The sequence below is a fragment of the Mauremys reevesii genome, linkage group 2 (assembly GCF_016161935.1).
Source record: "Mauremys reevesii isolate NIE-2019 linkage group 2, ASM1616193v1, whole genome shotgun sequence".
NCBI classification, from domain to species: Eukaryota; Metazoa; Chordata; order Testudines; family Geoemydidae; genus Mauremys; species Mauremys reevesii.
This window is the reverse complement of record NC_052624.1, coordinates 178704781-178726231: the sequence shown is the minus strand read 5'-3', so window position 1 is coordinate 178726231 and position 21451 is coordinate 178704781. Positions and strand designations below refer to the sequence as shown.

Below are 21451 nucleotides of genomic sequence, written 5' to 3'. Positions count from 1 at the left end.
GATGAGATGCAAAAAGACTTACCTTACTCCTACATATGCCTTTAGAACAATTCTCTAACTATACTGATTTGAATGCTAAAAGCTTTAGGGAAATAATTTTGCAGGAACTAACCTTTTAACTAAAGCAACTACCAAATATTACATACTCTAGTGTTCCTTTTTGCAATACAGTATTTGTCTCCTAAAAGTAGCTTAGAAAACAATATGCTCCACAGGCCAAATTCCAAATTGTTCTACTCTATTAAACTACAGTAACTTCATTGTAGTCAAATGTATTGTACTAGTATAATCCAGATACACTGTTATACCCGTGAGCAGTTGATATTGCATCACTATATAAAATATTGAGGCATGAGACAGTATCAAGACACACAAATGACAACATTATGTTGGTACACTGTATTTACTTAAGTGTTTTCTGTAGCTCAATTCAGTGTTTCTACTTTTACCGCTCTCTGAGAATGGGGGAATATTTCCCGATTGGGATAAATTTCTCTGTGCAGTAGGGTTCAGTATAGGGATTTAAAAATAAATGTTACTTCTTCTGTAGTACCTGATATTGGCTATTGCTAGGAGCAGAATAATGGATTAGATGGACTAATGGTCTGATTTCCATGTTCCTGTCATGTGTTAATGCCACTGATGTTCAAATTATATAGGGTTTGTGTGCTACACAGTTTTTATTCTTTGTCTAGATAGAAGATACCTTTTGAACTAATTTGTTTAGATCCTTCCAGTAAATGTTTCCTTTCCATTATCATTTTCTCTAGGATGACAGTGATGGGATTCCATGGTCAGAGGAGAGAGTGGTACGAAAGGTGCTTTACTTATCTCTAAAGGAGTTCAAAAATGCACAGAAGAGGCAACATGGTGACGGCATTAATGGGAGTCTGAAGACTGTGAATGGTAAGTCTCTTCTCTGGTTCAACTGGAAGAGTTCTGTCATTTTAAGTGTAATGCTAGTTTTAAGAAGCAAGACGACAATACGCAGGTTGGCAAACACATTGTCCTTTTGATCGGCACAATTTAGGAGAACTTGGATATTGAATGCTTAAGGGGGTCACTTTACCTGTACTGACTCATTTGTCCCCAACAAACTGTGTAGACCTGGGGCGGGATACTGAGGCCATGTCTACACTAAAAGCTTTGGTCGACACAAGTTATGTCAGTGTACAGCTGCCGGAGTTAGCGTATTTCTCATGTGCATACTTGCTTGACCACTTGTGTCAGTGCTGCACGTACTCACAGGAATGCTTGTGTCAATGCAAAGTGTGGTGCACCATGGATAGGTAACCCATTGGGCCATGTGCCACCATCCAGCACAATGCCTTTTGGGAAATGTTCACAAATTGTTGTGGGGCAGAAATGAGTCACACAGGGATCGTTCTGGGCTAGGGATCAAGTTCCCATCATGCACCTTTCTCCACCCAATAATGGAGGCAAGTGGGCAGAAGCGGGGGCAGGGGGAGGTGAAAATAGAGAAGTGTTGCTGAGGTTGGAAAGAGTTTTTTTAATTTTCATCTTTGTCATTAAGCCCTTTGGCCAATGAAGGAATGGTTTCACAGTCTCTCAGTACTTTTGCTCTCTCTTTTTGAGTAAGAAAGATGTGATACTTTCAAAGGAGAGTATAAAATGTGGCATTTCTGGGCTCATTCAGTGATACAGAACCCTTCCTTAAATAGGCTTTATCATGCTGGGTTGAAAATGGAAAATGACTGACAGTGTTCAAGTCTCTGGGCAAGTTTGTGTTTCTCTCTTCACTGACAAAAGCTGATAGGTTTCTTTTAGAGGCTTAGTGCAGATGCTTGTCAGCATATGAATAACTGTACATGCACTAGTACATTAAAGCAACAGCTGGGTGCTTGCTTGGTGGATTATTCATATTTGTAGGCAGCTTCCATTTTTGACATGGTGAGTCAAATTTCACTGGGGTCTCTGAGAAGCTGACTTATTCCCGGGGAGGCAGACACTAGTGGAATACCTAGATAGGGGTTCTCACACTGTGGGTTGGGACCCCTCAGGGGGTCGCAAGGTTATTATATGGGGGATTGTGAGCTGTCAGCCTCCTCTCGAAACTCCACTTTGCATCCAGCGTTTATAATGGTGTTAAATATATAAAAAAGTGTTTTTAATTTATAAGGGGGAGTTGCACTCAGAGGCTTGCTATGTGAAAGGGGTCACCAGTACAGAAGTTTGAGAACCACTGGCCTAGATGGATGGATGAATAGATACACACTGTGTATGTGTAAGTTATTGCATCAGATAAACAACTATAGCCGCTTCAGTGTGATTAAGGAATACCCTCTGACTTCTGAAGTCAGTAATAATATCAAATACTAATCTGAAGGGAAGGGAATCTCCAGCACTTCTGTTGCATTCATCATCTGTAAAGCATGATTGTTTTTTTTTTAAGTTTCTTATTCCATTGTGGGGGTTTTCTTTAGTCAAAGCAAAAAAATCTATAGGCGTGAAGCACAGTAATTGTGTGTTAGAAAGCTTTGATGGTGTGCCAGGTTACAGGATGGCTGAGGGTTTTATGGTGTCTAGTTTCTCCAAAGGCAGCCTAGATGAAAACTGAGTTGGCTGGGAATGCTCTTTCAGTGCAGGTACCAGACACGGAGTATGCCATAGTCTTCTCTGGCAATGGCATGGCCTATGTCTTCAGAATATGCCTCACTAATTTGGTATTTTATAATACAATCTCCCCCTCCACACACACGGATGACTAAGGATATGTCTTCACTGCAGCTGGAGTGGCAATTTCTAGCTCAGATAGATGTATGCACCCTAGCTTTGATTGAGGTAGCATGCTAAAAAGAGCAGTGAAGCTACACTAGTGCAGGTGGTAGCGGGAGCTAGCCACACAAGTATGTACCTAGGGTCTTGGACAGCATTGTACTTTGGTGGCTTGCCTATGCTGCCATTCATGCCATTGTGGCTACGCTTCTATTTTTAGTGTTCTAGTTCGATCAAAGCTAGTGGATGTTCATCTGCTGTAGCTGGAAATTGAAACTTCAGCTGAAGTATAGATATGCCCTACTTTTTTTCTGAGCCAGAAGGGCTTCCTTTCTAATTCCCTTCTGTTAAGGAAATGTTTCACTAGGTGTCCAGCTGCAGAGCTGTTGCAGTTAAGGAAGACTACGGTCCTTCACTGGATCTGTTTCACCACCACCACCATTTAAAAGAAGGGTGAGGTTTTGTGAAAGGGAGAAATGGTCTGATATGGAGGAAAAGATATTTAAGAAATATATTCATGACACCATTTTTAAAAAAATATGGCCACATACATTAATTTAAATTTAAAACTCTTACGATGTGGGGAATAAGGAGATGCAGATCATACTTAATTTTCACCAGGTTACTATGCAATGGTGAGAATGTTGTTGTGACTGTGTTGGAGAGAAATGTTGTGATAGGGATAAACCTTAGAATCCCTTTGAGAGTTGATTGGAGTTGTTCAAGAGTTGTGTGGCATAGGTCCTATATGGGAGAGAATTTGGTGTTGCTTCTTTTTAGATGCATGAGACAGAATTTTCAATCTTGGGGACCATAAGTCAGGGACCTAAATGAGGTCCTGACTTTACAGAGGTGTTGAACACTATCTACTCCCGATGACTTCAATGGGACTCTGTCTTCAATGGGAGCTACATGTGCTCAGCATTTATAGAAAGGAGGCCCCTTATTAAGTGCCTGAATGTTGTTTTATGTACTTAAATTCGCGAGAGAGACAGCCTTGGCTCCAGCACTATAAAATCATGGTATTGCTCTTACCATGTGTTGCAGGCAGTGGAGAGCATCCTCCAGCAAACTGCAAAAGTCAGGTATCTGGAAGCAGAAAGCAGACTCTGATACCATGAGATCAAGCTCTATGCTCATTATAGAGCAACAGATTGTCATCAAGCACTTCTGGGTATTCAGAATTCCATCGCGGGTAGATGAGAGGACCCCAAGTTAGATTATCATAGCAGTGGTGCCAATGTCCAGATTGCCAGGAGATTTCCCACCATCTCCCCTTCTTTTTAGAAATATGTTGGGCATGCAACCTATAGTGTATTTTTATCCCTAGTAAGTTCTGTGTGATGGAAGAAGAGGCAAAGGAAACATTCAATAACCTCATGCAGCCACTGTTTCTAAAACTTTTGTTTATGGATTACAAATCGTTAATCACAAACAAGCCCTCAAAAAGAATTAAAACCAGTGTGAGCTGTAGTATACGTACGGTTTTGGCAGCTGGAACCATTTACATCACCATTTTAGGTGCCTGTGTGAAAAGCAGATCCAGTAGAAATGGACCCATCTATGGGAGCCTATATCTGCAGTAGGGCTTGTATTGGCTCTACCTAGAGGAGACTGATTGATAGTTAACTTGGCTGTGTGTGTATAATACAAGACTCTTAAATGAAAACATTGATGTAATTATTTTTGTTTAAAATAGTCTTTAAAATACTGAAAGCTCAATTGTATTAACACCCCTACCTTGTAAAGCCCTGTATCACTGGTAAAGAAATCACAGTGGATAGTTATTTCTAAAACAAACCTTGCTTTTTCAGTTTGTTGCAGAATAGTGTTTGTCTGGTCCTGGTTAGTGTTCAGTAGTTTGCTTAAAGACTGCCTTCCTCATCATACCTTTTTCTTTAGCTCATTTTTTGTCCCTTTAGTAATTAGTTAAAAAAAAATTATTTTGTACACTTAGCGTTTGTCTTTGTGCCCTTCTTGCAACACTCCCCTCCCCCAATACTTAACCAGTGCGCTTTTTAGAGGGAAGGATATAGGAAGCTTATGAAACGTACTATATCAGTATGTTTATGATGACTCTAAATATTCAGAGTATAGAATGACCCACTATCCTTTTTGGTACAATACGCCTTTTGTTCACTAGGTTCTCTTCCAACATGTGGGAACAAAAAATCAGACTAGGATGTTTCTATAAGTTGTCAGGAAACCCTTTGTAGAACTAAATGGGATACTTTTATCTTAGATTATAGTAACGATTTTGCACACTGGAAAACGCAAAGGGGACTTGTACTGTGATTTTGATTATTATTGCCTGTAATTTGAATTAAAATGTTAATAAGAGACTGGTGTGTTTGGGATTGAGATACCAGTTTTTAGTAGTCCTCTTACAAGAGGAAAACTAGTTCTCATTGAAATAGTTTTCTTACGTAGTTTTAAATGTGAAATATGGCTGTACAAGAAAAAAAATTAATTATTGCTTGCATTGTGTTTACATGAGTGAATTCAGAGCCCTTAAAAGAGTAGCTCATAAACCAAACTTTTATGACCTTTTACAATCCTATTTTTAGATCTTTTGTTTATGGTAGCATTACCTTCAAAAACAATAAAAGTGCAAAGAATTTTTTTTCTGGTAAGATGATCAGTAATAGTATACTATAAAGATGGTGAGGTAGTCATTTTGCAGACAGCAGAAATACTCCAATGTTCATAAAATTTGTCAGTAACCTTAGGTTTGTCCCATAAAGCTGATGAATGAAATAGACTCCAAATATGCTAGCTCAATATATTCTCCCAAACTTGTGTATAAACATGACCTAGTTGATGAATTTGTAAGCATGAGGATGAGTTCTGGTTGGTGTTGGGCCTGGAGATGCAAAACCTTCATGTATTTTTTTTCTCTTTAAATCTTCAGTCTGCTTCTTGGTTTACTGAGTGTAGTATGCCTGCTGTTCTGGTGGAATATTCATTTTTCTCCCCTTTACATATGTGGCTGTTAGATGAGCTCTGCTCCAAAGAGCTTACTTTTTGTGCATGTGTGTATTTGTACGGCACCTAACACAAAGAGGTCGTGGTCCAGACTGGTTCCTAGGTGCTACAGTAATACAAATAGTAACAATCAATATTTAAATTTTAAATAAAAATACAACATAATACAGCACACTTAAGGACCATAAGGCCATTGCGGAGAAACTAAATGAATTCTTCGCGTCAGTCTTCACGGTTGAGGATGTGAGGGAGATTCCCAAACGAGAGCCATTCTTTTTAGGTGACAAATCTGAGGAACTGTCCCAGATAGAAGTGTCATTAGAGGAGCTTTTGGAACAAATTGATAAACTAAACAGTAATAAGTCACCAGGACCAGATGGTATTCACCCAAGAGTTCTGAAGGAACTCTAATGTGAAATTGCAGGACTAACTATAGTCTGTAACCTATCATTTAAATCAGCTTATGTACCAAATGACTGGAGGATAGCTAATGTGACGCCAATTTTAAAAAAGGGCTCCAGCTGTAACCCCGGCAATTACAGGCCATTAAGCCCAACTTTAGTACAAGGCAAGCTGGTTGAGCCTATGGGAAAGAACAAAATTGTCAGACACATAGATGAAAATAATTTTGTTGGGGAATAGTCAACATGGTTTTTGTAAAGGGAAATCATGCCTCACCAATCTACTAGAATTCTTTGAGGGGATCAACAAGCATGTGGACAAGGGGGATCCAGTGGATGTAGTGTATTTAGATTTTTCAGAAAGCCTTTAACGAAGTCCCTCACCAAAGGCTCTTAAGCAAAGTAAGCAACCATGGGATAAGAGGAAAGGTTCTCTCATGGATTGGTAACTGGTTAATAGATAGGAAATAAAGTGTAGGAATAAAGCGTCGGTTTCCAGAATAGAGAGAGGTGTCCCCCAGGGGTCTGTACTGGGTTCAGTCCTATTTAACATATTCATAAATGATCTGGAAAAAGGGGTAAACAGTGAAGTGGCAAAATTTGCAGATGATACAAAACTACTCAAGATAGTTAAGTCCCAGGCAGACTGCAAAGAACCACAGAAGGCTCTCTCAGAACTGGGTGACTGGGCAACAAAATGGCAGATGAAATTCAGTGTTGATAAATGCGAAGTAATGCACACTGGAAAACATAATCCCAACTATACATATAAAATCATGGGGTCTAAATTAGTTCTTACCGCTCAAGAAAAGATCTTGGAGTCATTGAGTCCGATAGTTCTCTGAAAACATCCACTCAATGTGCAGCGGCAGTCAAAGTGAACAGAATGTTGGGAATCATTAAGAAAGGGATAGATAATAAGACAGAAAATATCATATTGCCTCTATATAAATCCATCTAAAAAAGATATATTGGAGTTGGAAAAGGTTCAGAAAAGTGCAACAAAAATTTTTAGGGGGTATGGAATGGCTGCTGTATGAAGAGAGATTGATAAGACTGGGACTTTTCAGATTGGAAAAAGAGATGACTTAAGGGGGAATATGATAGAGGTCTATAAAATTATGACTGGTGTGGAGAAAGTAAATAAGGAAGTATTATTTACTCTTTCTCATAACACAAAAACTAGGGGACATCAAATGAAATTAATAGTCAGCAGGTTTAAAACAAACAAGATGAAGTATTTTTTCACACAACGCAGTCAACCTGTGGAACTCTTTGCCAGAGGATGTTGTGAAGGCCAAGACTATAACAGGGTTCAACAAAGAACTAGAGAAAATCATGAGGAATAGATCCATCAATGGCTATTAGCAAGAATGGGCAGGGATGGTGTCCCTAGCCTCTGTTTGCCAGAAGCTGGGAATGGGCTACAGGGGATGGATCCATTTGATGATTACTTGTTCAGTTCATTCCCTCTGAGGCACCTGGCATTAGCCACTGTCAGAAGACAGGATACTGGGCTAGATGGACCTTTGGTCTGATCCAGTATGGCCATTCTTATAATTAATGCCCAAACCCAACTAAAGCACATTGGTACAATTCAATATAACTCACTATCAGCCAACAAGACAATGAAGTATATCAGTGTAGAACAGTGGTCCTCAACCTTTTTGTGGCCAGTAGCACATTCATGTTTTCAGAAGAGTGTGGCGGCCACCAACAATTTTTCAAGGCTTATTTTGTATTTGTACATAATACGAAAAACGTCATATTTAATATAACATAATATATGAATCCAGAGAGAAGAGAGAAGCTGCGAGGACAGAGAACACCGGTGCCCGCAGCCTGCAGCCCCGGAATTCTCTGTCCCCGGCAGGTGCAGGCCCACAGTTTGTCTCCCCTGCTGGGCACTAGGCGGGCCCATGCCTGCTGGGAACAGAGAACACCGTGCTCGCAGCCTGAGTTCTCTGTCCCCGTCAGGTGCAGGGCCGCGGCTTCTCTCCCCTCCTGGGCGCTAGGCGGGTGCACATAAATGCCCAGGCGGACGCCATGGTGCCCGCGGGCACCATGTTGGGGACCACTGGTCTAGAATATTATTATGCATTTTCTGCCTCCATATCTGTCTAACTGCCAGGTCCAAAATCCAGGATACACAAATAGTTTAGAGTTGCAAATAATTTGGGATGCATTTATTTCTGACATATCTTTTACGTAGAATCTGCGTGTACAACCTCTGCAAACACAACAAAGGTATTATGATAAAGGTGAAGCAGAATCATACTCTGTATATATTAGGAGTCTTTGGGGGCAGTCTCTTAAGACAAAATGCTGCCCAATAAGGGTGACCTCTTTTACTGGTTTCTAAATTAACTATGCATGTTCAAAGAGAGAATATCTACTAAGGCTGTCAAATGATTTAAAAAATTAATTGCGCTGTTAAACAATAATAGAATACCATTTATTAACATATTTTTGGATGTTTTCTACATTTTTCAAATATATTGATTTCAGTTACAACGCAGAATGCAAAATGTACAGTGCTCACTTTATATTTTTATTACAAATATTTGCACTGTAAAAAACAAGATAGTATTTTCAGTTCACCTAATACAATTACTGTAGTACAATCTCTTTATTGTGAAAGTTGAACTTACAAATGTAGATTTATGTACAAAAAAACCCCTGCATTCAAAAATAAAACAATGTAAAACTTTAGAACCTACAAGTCCACTCACTCCTACTTTGTGTTCAGCCAATGCTTAAAGAAACCAGTTTGTTTACATTTACAGGAGATAATGATGGTAGCTTCTTATTTAGTGTCACCTGAAAGTGAGAACAGGTTTCCACATGGCACTGTTGTAGCCAGCATCGCAAGATATTTATATGTCAGGTGAGATAAAGATTCATATGTCCTTTCATGCTTCAATCACCAGTCCAGAGGATGTGCTGATAATGGGTTCTGCTCGATAACGATCCAAAGTAGTGTGGCCTGATGCAGGCTCATTTTCATCATCTGAGTCAGATGCCATCAGCAGAAGGTTGATTTTCTTTTTTTGGTGGTTTGGGTTCTGTACTTTCCACACCGGAGTGTTGCTCTTTTAAGACTTCTGAAAGCATCCTCCACACCTTGTTCCTCTCAGATTTTGGAAGGTGCTTCAGATTCTTAAAACTTGGGTCAAGTGCTGTAGCTATCTTTAGAAATCTCACATTGGCACCGTCTTTGTGTTTTGTCAAATCTGCAGTGAAAGTGTTCTTAAAACGAGCAACATGTGCTGGGTCATCATCCGAGATTGCTATAACATGAAATATATGGCAGAATTTGGGTAAAACCAAGCAGGAGACATACAGTTCTCCCCCCAAAGAGTTCAGTCACAAATTTAATTAACACATTTTTTTAATGAGTGTCATCAGCATGGAAGTGTCCTCTGGAATGGTGGCCGAAGCATGAAGGAGCATACAAATGTTTAGCATATCTGGCACGTAAATACCTTGCAATTCTGGCTATAAAAGTGCCATGCAAATACCTGTACTCATGTTCAGGTGAAATTGTAAGTAAGAAGAGGGCAGCATTATCTCCGGTAAATGTAAACAAACTTGTTTGTCTTAGCAATTGGCTGAACAAGAAGTAGGACTGAGTGGACTCCTAGGCTCTAATGTTTTACATTGTTTGTTTTGTTTTTGAGTGCAGTTATGTAATGGAAAAACCCCTCTACATTTGTAAGTTGCACTTCCAGGACACAGAGATTGCACTACAATGCTTGTTCAGCAGATCTGGCCTGTAAATACTTTGCAAAGCCGGATACAAAAGTGCCATGCAAATGCCTGTTCTCACTTTCAGGTGAATTCATTACAGTAACAGTATTTCAAAATCCTAATCTAATAAATAATAGTTACAGTGCAGTTCTATTCTCATTTTTGTCACACTGATTTTAATATCACACCTTTTCAGTTTAAAGATGCAATTATTTTTCTAACTGCCAAGCTCTGTACATTAAGACTGTACATCTCTGAGAATCAAGATGGGTTTTTTCTACTTTATCCATCATCACCGGATTTATAAAGATCCTACAGGCCGAACTATGCCCTCAGTAACACCTGCACAATGCCACTGTGTTCAAATGATGCCTTCTTTGCAACTTCAATTTTATGAGGAACTTTTTTTAAAAGACCACCACTCCCCCAATCCCCCAGTTCATTCTCCCCCCTCCCCGGCAAAAGATATAGAAAACACTGTGACTCATTACTATGTTGCATCTCTTTCTAACTATGAAACATTATACCTACCTTTTGTCATAGGTTTATTCCCCACTTTGAACTTTAGCGTTCACAAGATGGGGACCTGCATGGACTCCTCTAAACTAAAATCCTAGTTTAGATCTGGTTCTCGCTGCCACCAGTCAAGTTTTAAGTGTCCGACACACTCCCTGTTCCCCCAAAACTTTCCCTGGGGAACACAGATTCAAACCTGAATCTCAACACAAAGGGAAACAAACCATTTCCCTCCTCCCCTCTCCTAGTGCTTAGGAGAGATACCTGATTCAAACTCCTTGAATCAACCAAAGAGGGATTCACTTTTCCCCCTCCACTTCCCCTGAAAATCCAAACAAGGGAAGAAATCAATCAAGTTCTAAAAAGAAAAGATTTTATTAAAGAAAGGAAAAAAAAGTACACTCTCTCTGTATTACCAGGATGCAAAAATACAGGGTCTAACTTATAAAAACTGGAGAGACTTCCCCCTCCCTCCTCCTCAGAATAATCAGTAACAGCAACAGAAATAAAGAATTCTTCCAGCAAACACACAATTGCAAATATAGAAAGCAACTCAAAAGACTAATCCGCCTTTTTAACTAATACTCACTATACTGGATAGTAGGAAATACTCCAGGAGAACTTGGAGACATGTCTGGCCTCTCTTAGATCCAAAGAGAGCACACAGAGCAAACAAGGAACACAGACAAAGCCTTCCCTCCACAGGGATTTGAAATTATCCTGTCCCTTGATTGGTCCTCTGGTCAGGTGTTCATCAGGTTACTGAGCTTGTTAACCCTTTACAGGTAAAAGAGACTTTAACCCTTAACTATCTGTTTATGACACCTTTGAAAATAGCTGCTATTGTACCTCTGTGTGTTTATAGTCAGTGACTCTAAAAATATCACTTTGCTACAATTATCCACTGCCAACTATGGATGATGGAGGATGGGGAAGATGATATATAAATTGTAAAGTTCTAAGATCTTGAAGTAAATCGTAACCAGAAACAATCAGTGCCGTTCACTGAATATAGATACCACTTCCTTTCTTTATTAACTCTATTAATATGAAATGTAAAACATATTTTGATAACGTTTTTCTTATGTATCAAGCACATTTAAGGTAGTTTTATTTAACCATTTTAAAATGCTGGTTTGTGCATTGTTAATTGAATTTTAAGTTTCATTCAAATAAAGCTTGACAAATCTCAAGTAAAAAATTAATCATTTAGTAACATAAGAAATGCATCATTAATCATTTTCTAACATAGTAAAAATTAAGAAACTGTTAAATGTAAATTAAGCTACATAATTGCTAAAATAAATGTCTGTAGATATAGGGTATCCTCCTGGTTAGTGTGTGTGTGTGGGGGGGAAAGCACCAAATTTAGCATAAAGGTGATCTCTAGGTACAAATCAACATGTTTTAATGATTATCAATCGAGATTCAACCTTTCTTTAGGAAAATAACTGGAAAGTACAAATGCAAAACAAAATTAAAATGGATGATTTAAATCAAGGTTTCCTGCTTGTTGGTTTAAATCCAAGCAATTTAAACCACTGGGTTTAATCGTGATTTAAATCAATCAATCCACTATTGCCCACAACAGAAAACAAAAGTGCATTCCAGATCCAGGGTAATATCTGCTTCAGTTTACTGCCTTAACATTTTTGTTGGATGCTGTCAGCAGCACAGGCCGCTGTAGTCTAGGGAAGAGCAAATTATATTCTGTTCTGCCTCCTGTAGCAATAAAATTGCCAGCTAAATTCAGACTGTGGAGTCTTTTTATAGCTGATGTATGCAGCAGAAATAACACAGCTTACATTTTCAGCTACGTGATAGAGCTTGGAGTACTGTCAAATCTTATTCTCCATCAATTTCTGTATTTTATGTGCTTGTTTTAGAAATCAAAACAAGATATCACTTCTGTAGATTTGCTTTTTCTGACTACCAGCATGCTGTCCATTCATTTCTGTATCTGAATATGCACAGATTTAGCATACTTTGAATTAATCCTACAAAGAGGTTTGAGAACATATATATAATTGCTAGATAATCTGACTAGTTACTCTTCCTGTTATAAAACCTAACACCTGGATCTGAAAAACACTCGTTCCTTTGGCAGGCAGATAGGTCTGTTTTATACAGATTGTAGGTGACCGGATTTCCTCAGGATATTGAAAATCAGAAAGATCTGCTTAGAGCATCAATCTTCAAACTATGAGAACTATGGAATGCTTTCTGGTGAAGTGTAGAGAACTGGCTGGTCCCATGGTGCTGGCTGCTTTTCCTGATTCCCAGATGCTAAATTACATTAAAAGAAGCCAAAATTACAACAGTTGCTACAGGGATGTTATGGGATTGCAAATGGGAGAGGAGGTGGTCCACAACAAAATGTATCTAGTAAGCGGCAGTTCACTCTATGAAAAAGGTTTGAAGACCCCTATTTTAGTGTATGCAGGGCCAGTCCACAACATTTTGGCATCTGAGGCAGGGAACTCAAATGACACTCCCATTCCCCCTCACTTGGGCCAAAACTTTGAAAGGTCTCAATTCTGCCTTCTTCCTGTTCTACTCCTCTCATAGTGCTGCTCTGCTACCTACCCCAATAAAGGAGAACTAACAACTTAAATGCCTTGTTAAAAAATTTTAAGTAACACTTACATTTGCTATTCAGGCGTTTGAAAGTTAACTTTTTCTGTCTGCATAGTAAACACTGGCATTTTTATCTGTTTGAATAATCAAAGTGGTGCTTTCTGTGGCTTCCTGGTTGCAAAGATTTGAACTGCTTCTTGAAGATCCACAGTCTGGGCCAACTCATGCTCTATTGAGATGGTTGCAAGGCCGACCAGTATCTCCTGTGTTATTGTGGAGCGTAGATGTGTTTTTATTAACTTCAGCTTGGAGAAGCTGCGTTCTCCACTGGCAACTGTTACAGGAAGTGTTAGAAGTATGCGCAGAGCAACAAAAGCATTTGGAAAGAGGGTGGTCATCTTATTTGTGCACATATATTCCAGAACAGCACTTGGAGTTGATCCTGCTGAAATGCATCTTGAAAGGGCTTTCAGTTCATCACCTAAATCACTCGTATCAATATTGCGCGTGTCATCATGTGTCAACACTGTCTGTCTCTAGTGCCCTCCATTGCTGGTGTAGGTCTTCTTCAGGTATAGTGAGGAGTTTTGTAATATCATACAACATCCCAGATATACTGCTGTGTTCCTTGAGCTGCATGAAACATTCTTCAACTGACTGTATTGCACAATCTAGCACCTGGTTAAAGAATTCAACTTTGAATTGTTGTTTTGGAGTCTCTTATGGGATTATCCCGTGCCTCGTAATCAAAATGTCATCGTCTTCGGTGACTTTTGTATTCTTGAATGGATGGGGAAGTAGCTTCAGTGTGATGTTCCTCTGCCAACTTCTGTGCACTCTTCAGAACGTTTGAAATCCCTCATCTGACCGGTAAGACTGTAGTACTGACTTGCTTTGTCAGTTGTTTCATTTGCTCCAGATATATCAAGGTCAACACCTTGGAGTCTCTTTTTTAACATTTTATTTCAAACTGTGTGCCATGCAGAACAGACACAACACACACAGAACAGAAGTGTGATGTATGTTCTGATTCTTCCCTCTGCCACTGTTCTCTCAGGAACAATTTCTGTCTTCACAAGCATTATCCATCCTCCTGGCAATCTATATGGCATCATCTCTCTTCCCAATTTGGCATTTAATAGGCTTTATCACTCCCACTTCCCTCCCCCTCAACTTGTGGCAGTAGTGGTTGTCAGAGTGAGTGTGTTGATGTTTTTTCAAAATTTGCCTGCCAGAGAAGAGAAGAATAAAGAAAAGAAAAATAAATAAAAATTCAATTCAGCAGCAGCTGATGCTGCATCATGCAACCCAAACCAATGAATGAATGAATGATGGGAAATGAAAAAAAAAAAAGCAAAAGGTTTAACTCTATCCATGTTTGTCCTCTCCTGTTCTGTTCTCTCATGTTTCTTTCCTCTGTCCTCCTCACCTCTCATGTCAGCCCTCCATCTCCTGTATCTTCCAGCTTTTTGTCATTTTTTCTCCTATACCATCATGTCATTTATCATCAATGTCAAAATCATCTGTAATCTCAATCTCACCTTCACCATTGCAGGGACACTCTCACTCTTGGTATTCACTCACTTTTAAAAAGAAATTTGTTCAAAAATTTGTGATGCAGGTGTGTTCCAGTAGTAATAGAATAGAATATGTGCTAGAAAGCTGAGATCTGATCTTGCTCTTCTTGACTTCTTCACTGTTGGATCTGATTTCATCATTTTTGACTTGTTTTTTTGATTTTTTTTTTGTGGTAGTTTTGTTTTGTGTAGTTTTTCCAGATGCTTGGTGCTCCTTCAGCTTGTCTCCTGGATCAGCTCCTCAGTTTTCAGCTTTCCTCAGTTTTATTTTTTTCCATTGTTTGCTTTGAGGTTTTGGTAGCAGCAGCTGATGTGATTAGCTAGGTTTTGGGTTGAGCATTTTTCTTTTAAGCACAAAGAGAGCATTTTGAGAGTTTTTTCAGTCAGACTGGATCTGCTGATGCTTTGTTCTTTTCTCTCTTCTCTCTCTTTTTCCTCCTCTCTCTCTGATCATGCTCTTTCTTCTTCTGGTCTGCCTGATTTTCTAACTAGATTTTTTCATGGCCTGCAGATTTTCCAATTTTTCCAGTCCTGTTTTTTTGGTAGATTGTTTCACAGTAGACAGTACTGGACTGGAACACTGGAAGACAACAGTATGCAGCTCCCAATTTATGCTCATTTTTGGTTTTTGCTTGGGATTTGTCTGGTGTAATATGTGTTTTGTTGTTTTTTATTTTTGGGGGATTTGGATTTTTTTGTTCACTTTTTCATTTTCTTTGTCATTTTTTAGTGCTATGGCCAAGGCAGTCCTCAGAGAAGTCCCTCAGTCCCCTGCTCCAGAGTGGCTCCAAGCAGCTGATCATCTAGACTTGGACTCAGCCTAAACTCAGCAGCAGCTGTTTTTGGCCTCTGCCATACTGCTGATCTCTACTTTTCTTTGGGAATGAGCATGGTTACAATGAGGAGGATGAGATGGAGATATGGAGCTCAGGCACACACTCACTCACTGACTAACTGGAAGATCTCACATCTCCACTCACCACTCACATTCTCACTGGGTGGGGACACTGTGTTCACATTGGTCTTGGTGTCTGGACACACACCTGAGTGTCTGGCCCTGGATGTGGGATGGAAGGAAATGATGATGGTATGGTGTGATGGAAGTGTGTGGTGATGGAAAAATGTGTGGTAAAAAAATTGTCAAAAAAAAATGTTAAATAAAATTTTTTTAAAAAAAAAAAATTGGGGGATGATAAATTGAATGTCTGAATTACTGATTTGAATATTTGATTATAAAATCTTTATTAAGATGAATTATAATTAATATTAATGAAATCTTATAATTGATGATAAATTGAGCTTAATTCGAAATTTTTTATTTAATCATAGTATTTTAATTTAATAATTTATTAAAAAATTATAACTTTTATTATTTTAATTAATTAATTAAATTTTTATTAATTTAAATAAATTTGTAAAATATTTTTTATTGTTTATATTTATTTGTTTATATGTATTATGTATTTTTTGTATTCTTTGTTATCTTAAAATTTATTTGTTTAATTTTTGTATTTTTGTAAAAAATTTAATTCACTTGTAATTTTGTTTATTTATCAATTTTATACTTTCTTGTTTTAATTTTTCATTTTATAAAATAATGTAAAACTTAGAAAAAAAACAAAACAAAACAAACTACAAAAAAATGCAATAAATAAAAACCTACAAAACTGCAAACTAATTTGTTCAAAGTCAGCTCTTCGCTATTTGTTTACAGTTTGTTGCCATTTATTTTAGATATTATGTACTTAGTGTGATGGTAGATGCAAAGATGAAAGGCATTTGCATCATTTTTTGTAGCCAGGATTACATCCAGAATCTGAGATTTTTATTTGGATTCTGCTGCCCTTCTTCCACCATTTCACACATTTCCACAGGGCATACAGGCATAACATTCGTTAAAAAAAAAAAATGCATTAATTAAATTTGTGACTGAACTCTTTGGGGGAGAATTGTACATCCCCTGTTCTGTTTTACTCGCATTCTGCCATATATTTCATGTTATGGCAGTCTCGGATGATGACCCAGCATATGTTGTTCATTTTAAGAACACTTTCACTGCAGATTTGACAAAACACAATGAACGTACCAATGTGAGATTTCTAAAGATAGTTACAGCACTCGACCCAAGATTTAAGAATCTGAAGTGCCTTCCAAAATCTGAGAGAGACGAGGTGTGGAGCATGCTTTCAGAAGTCTTAGAAGAGAGACATTCCGATACAGAACCCAAACCACAAAAAAAGAAAATCAACCTTCTGCTGGTGGCATCTGACTCAGATGATGAAAATGAACATGCGTTGGTCTGCACAGCTTTGGATGTTTTTCAAGCAGAATCCGTCATCAGCATGGACACATGTCCCCTGGAATGGTCGTTGAAGCATATGAATTTTTAGCATATCTGGTATGCAAATATCTTGCGACACCGGCTACAACAATGCCATCGGAATGCCTGTTCTCACTTTCAGGTGACACTGTAGATAAGAAGCTGGCAGCATCATCTCCCGTAAATGTAAACAAACCTTTTCCTCTAAGCATTGGCTGAACAAGAAGTAGAACTGAATGAAATTGCAAGCTCTAAAATTTTACATTGTTTTATTTTTGGATGCAGTTTTTTGGTAAGTTCAACTTTCATGATAAAGAGATTGCACTACAGTACTTGTATTAGGTGAATTCAAAAATACTGTTTCTTTTGTCTTTTTACAGTGCAAACACTTTTAATCAAAAATAAATATAAAATGAGCACTGTACACTTTGTATTCTGTGTTGTAATTCAAATCAATATATTTGAAAATGTAGAAAACATCCACAAATATTTAAATAAATGGTATTCTCTTGCTTAACAGTGCGATTAATTTTTGTAATCACTTGACAGCCCTAAATTATATACCAAATTTTATGTCAACTTTGTACTCCAATCTTTGCAGGAGTACTGTTGATACCCTATTGGCCATCCAAATGCCTCAGTGGTCTAGTGCCAATGGTCTAACCTGCAGGACACAAAACAAAGGACATAACAGATAAGAGAATAGGATGAAAGATGGGCAGGAAAATAGAGTACATTCTTTTACTAGGGTAAACGCAACAAAACACAAAATAAAATAAACCTAGCAAGTACATACAAATATTTTGAGTCTGATTATACCTGAGCTTGTTTGATACAATTTTAGAAAGTACCTTAAACAGTCTAAAGGAAAATGTATTTTGTGAAACATTTTACACACACACGTGCACTGCTTATGTACATGATTACCTATGATTGAGTTTTTTTATTTTGAAATTGGGTTTCCCCCCCTCTCCCCTTCTCTCTCTCTCTCTGTAGGGCTTTTGCACAATTCTACACTTTATGCAATATTTCCATGTTGTGGAGAAATAAATAAATTTTCAACTTAAAAGGTTCTTAAAATACAGGCTTCTCCCGTTCTCTTCCCCCCCCCTTTCCAATGGAGTATTTTAGAAATGGATGTCCATGTACAAGTGTTAAAATTGTTTGTTGATTGAACAAAATATTCTTGGTCATTAGGTTGTGTTTAATCAGTGCAGATGTCATGTATGCTATAAACCTATGCAAATCCAACACATGTAGTAAGGTGTTTAAAAAAAAACAACGTACCATTTAGTGACAGATGGTTATAGCTGTACAGATGGGCACAGTGAGGATTATTACAAGTTTCCTGACGCAACTACGAACACACTTCATTCCTGACCTTGAAGTTCCCTCTACTACTCGTATTCCCTATTTTTGAGCTTCTCTGAAACCGAGATGATCAATCAACAAAGACTGTGTGATGGTTTTTGTGACATGAACTAGAGCAGGGGTCAGCAACCTTTCAGAAGTGCTGTGCTGAGTCTCTTCATTTATTCACGCTAATTTAAGGTTTTGCGTGCCAGTAATACATTTTAACGTTTTTAGACAGTCTCTTTCTATAAGTCTATAATATATAACTAAACTATTGTATGTATGTAAAGTAAATAAGGTTTTTAAAATGTTTTAAGAAGCTTCATTTAAATTAAAATGCAGAGCCCCCCCAGACCGCTGGCCAAGACCTGGGCAGTGTGATTGCCACTGAAAATCAGCTCGTGCGCAGCCTTCGGCATGCGTGCCATAGGTTGCCTACCCCTGAACTAGAGTCAGAGTAGTACAGTAAATTGATACTGCTAAACTCACTTCAGCGACTAATCCACATTTGAAGCCGGGATTTCTGTTGTGACATGCTGGAGAATTAGTAACACTGAATGGCCGGCTACCTGCTGGAGTAACTGGTTGTGTAAGGAATAATAATTTTCATGTTACTGTTCTACTAAATAATTAATCCAGATTCGGAACTAATTACTCCATTTTTAAAAACTAATCAAAGTAATCATTTTAGACTAACTCATTTTGGCCCTTTGTGATGAGACCTTATTCTCCCAATGCCTGGGAATGAATATTAAAAAGCCAAGTTCTAAATGCTAGAAAATAAACATGGAATAGGACATAGGAAATGTTTAATCTTTGGTGGTATGAACTACACCAATATAATAAACATACATGTAGTTTTGTCTTTATTGTATGGCTAGCTCAGATCCCAGATCAAAGACCAATGGAGTGTCCATTTCAAGGATTTATTGATCAGGCTATCATTTTTGGTATTCTTCATTATCTGGATTTTCCTATTTTTTCTTTTTAAGTGAATTTACCATTTATGAAAGGGATCCAGTTCATAGCAGTGTTGCACTCTAAAGTTTTTCATTTATGCACACAACAGGATACAGAATTGGTGGGGCATTGCAAGATCCAGCACAATGTCTTGTCCATGTGCCCCAGATATGTCTGGAGTGACCAATTTCTATGCCTTGAGAGTAGCTGAATTTCCCTGGTTATCAATTCTTTTGCCTCCATGTCAAAATTGCCATTAAAGGTGTAATCGCAGTTTGGGCTGTGTGATGTTGAGACCTGTCTACTAAGAAGATAATTCATTCCACATAAGTCACCGAATGGACAACATTAATTTCTTTCTTTGCTCAGAATTTCCCATGCTTTGTTCAATATCAGTTTGTGAAAGACTCCACATCTTAAGTAGGGTTTTTTCTTGTGTTCTGTAGTCTGGCTACATGCTAAAGTGGGGAGCTGGAAGGAGCTTGGCAGGAACATTTCTCTTAGAATCCCACAGAGGAAAGAGCTGGCAAAGATGGACCCCGTGCCTCCGAGCTCTGTTATGATTTGGGAAGTCAGGAGCTAAAAGCCAGTCATTCAAGTTCCGGTTTTCTCCCAAAGGATTCGGCCCAATTATCCATTCTAACTTACGCCTTTTCTAATGCTGGGACCACACCACCTATTCTGTTAGTTATTCCCACACCTTTCTTCCATCACTGAGCTTTAGTCACAGCTGGCCTTTTGAATCAGTCTTCTGTCCAGGAGTAACTGCTCCAAATTCATGATTGCTCAGCCCATCTCCTAGGTCCTCTCTGCTCCAAACGTAAGAGCCCTCTATCTGGAGCTTGCTTTGTCTTTGTGTTTTCACTCCAGCCCTTCCGATAGGATATTGCTGGCAGGTGTTACAAAGTGGGCCCATTGAATACCTTCCTTCCTGGTGGGGTGTGGCTTGTGTATCCCATCACATCTGACTTAGTTTCTGTTTTGTTTTGAATCTCTCTCTCTGCCTATTACGCATACAAAAAGCTATATTTTAAAAAAATGTTGCAAAGTCAAGCATTCAGAAGTTGGGAAATGCCAGAATGAAGGTTGTCGATCTGTTCAAACTTAATTTGGCACCGTTATGTGCATGCTAATGAAAGTCTTTAATTACATGTAAAAGCAGCAAAGAATCCTGTGGCACCTTATAGACTAACAGATGTTTTGCAGCATGAGCTTTCGTGGGTGAATGCCCACTTCGTCGGATGCAAGAGTGGAAATTTCCAGGGGCAGGTAAATATAAGCAAGCAAGAAGCAAGCTAGAGATAACGAGGTTAGATCAATCAGGGAGGATGAGGCCCTGTTCTAGCAGTTGAGGTGTGAAAACCAAGGGAGGAGAAACTGGTTCTGTAGTTGGCAAGCCATTCACAGTCTTTGTTTAATCCTAAACTGATGGTGTCAAATTTGCAAATGAACTGAAGCTCAGCAGTTTCTCTTAGAAGTCTGGTCCTAAAGTTTTTTTGGTGGAGGATGGCCATCTTAAGATCTGCTATTGTGTGGCCAGGGAGGTTGAAGTGTTCTCCTACAGGTTTTTGTATATTGCCATTCCTAATATCTGATTTGTGTCCATTTATCCTTTTCCTTAGAGACTGTCCAGTTTGGCCGACGTACATAGCAGAGGGGCATTGCTGGCATATGATGGCATATATTACATTGGTGGATGTGCAGGTGAATGAACCGGTGATGGTGTGGCTGATCTGGTTAGGTCCTGTGATGGTGTTGCTGGTGTAGATATGTGGGCAGAGTTGGCATCGAGGTTTGTTGCATGGATTGGTTCCTGAGCTAGAGTTACTATGGTGCGGTGTGCAGTTACTGGTGAGAATATGCTTCAGGTTGGCAGGTTGTCTGTGGGCGAGGACTGGCCTGCCACCCAAGGCCTGTGAAAGTGTGGGATCATTGTCCAGGATGGGTTGTAGATCCCTGATGATGCGTTGGAGGGGCTTTAGTTGGGGACTGTATGTGATGGCCAGTGGAGTCCTGTTGGTTTCTTTCTTGGGTTTGTCTTGCAGTAGGAGGCTTCTGGGTACACGTCTGGCTCTGTTGATCTGTTTCCTTATTTCCTCGTGCGGGTACTGTAGTTTTGAGAATGCTTGGTGGAGATTTTCTAGGTGTTGGTCTGTGTCTGCGGGGTTAGAGCAGATACGGTTGTACCTCACACACAACTATTTATCCTCACACACAACTATTTCAAATTTGATGACAATATATATCTCCAGATCAGTGGCACCGCTATGGGCACC

The 21451-nt window shown here is 38.8% G+C and overlaps 1 protein-coding gene across 3 annotated transcripts in view; it reads left to right on the top strand.

The window, feature by feature from the left end:
• Positions 1 to 770: 770 nt before the first annotated feature.
• The window catches only part of JARID2 (jumonji and AT-rich interaction domain containing 2), a 183164-nt gene continuing 162483 nt past the window's right edge, over positions 771 to 21451 (top strand). For all 3 annotated transcript variants that reach the window (XR_005594478.1, XM_039525970.1, XM_039525971.1), the window contains exon 1: positions 771 to 906. The gene's annotated coding sequence lies outside the window, so the exon portion shown is untranslated. The remainder of the gene's footprint in view (positions 907 to 21451) is intronic.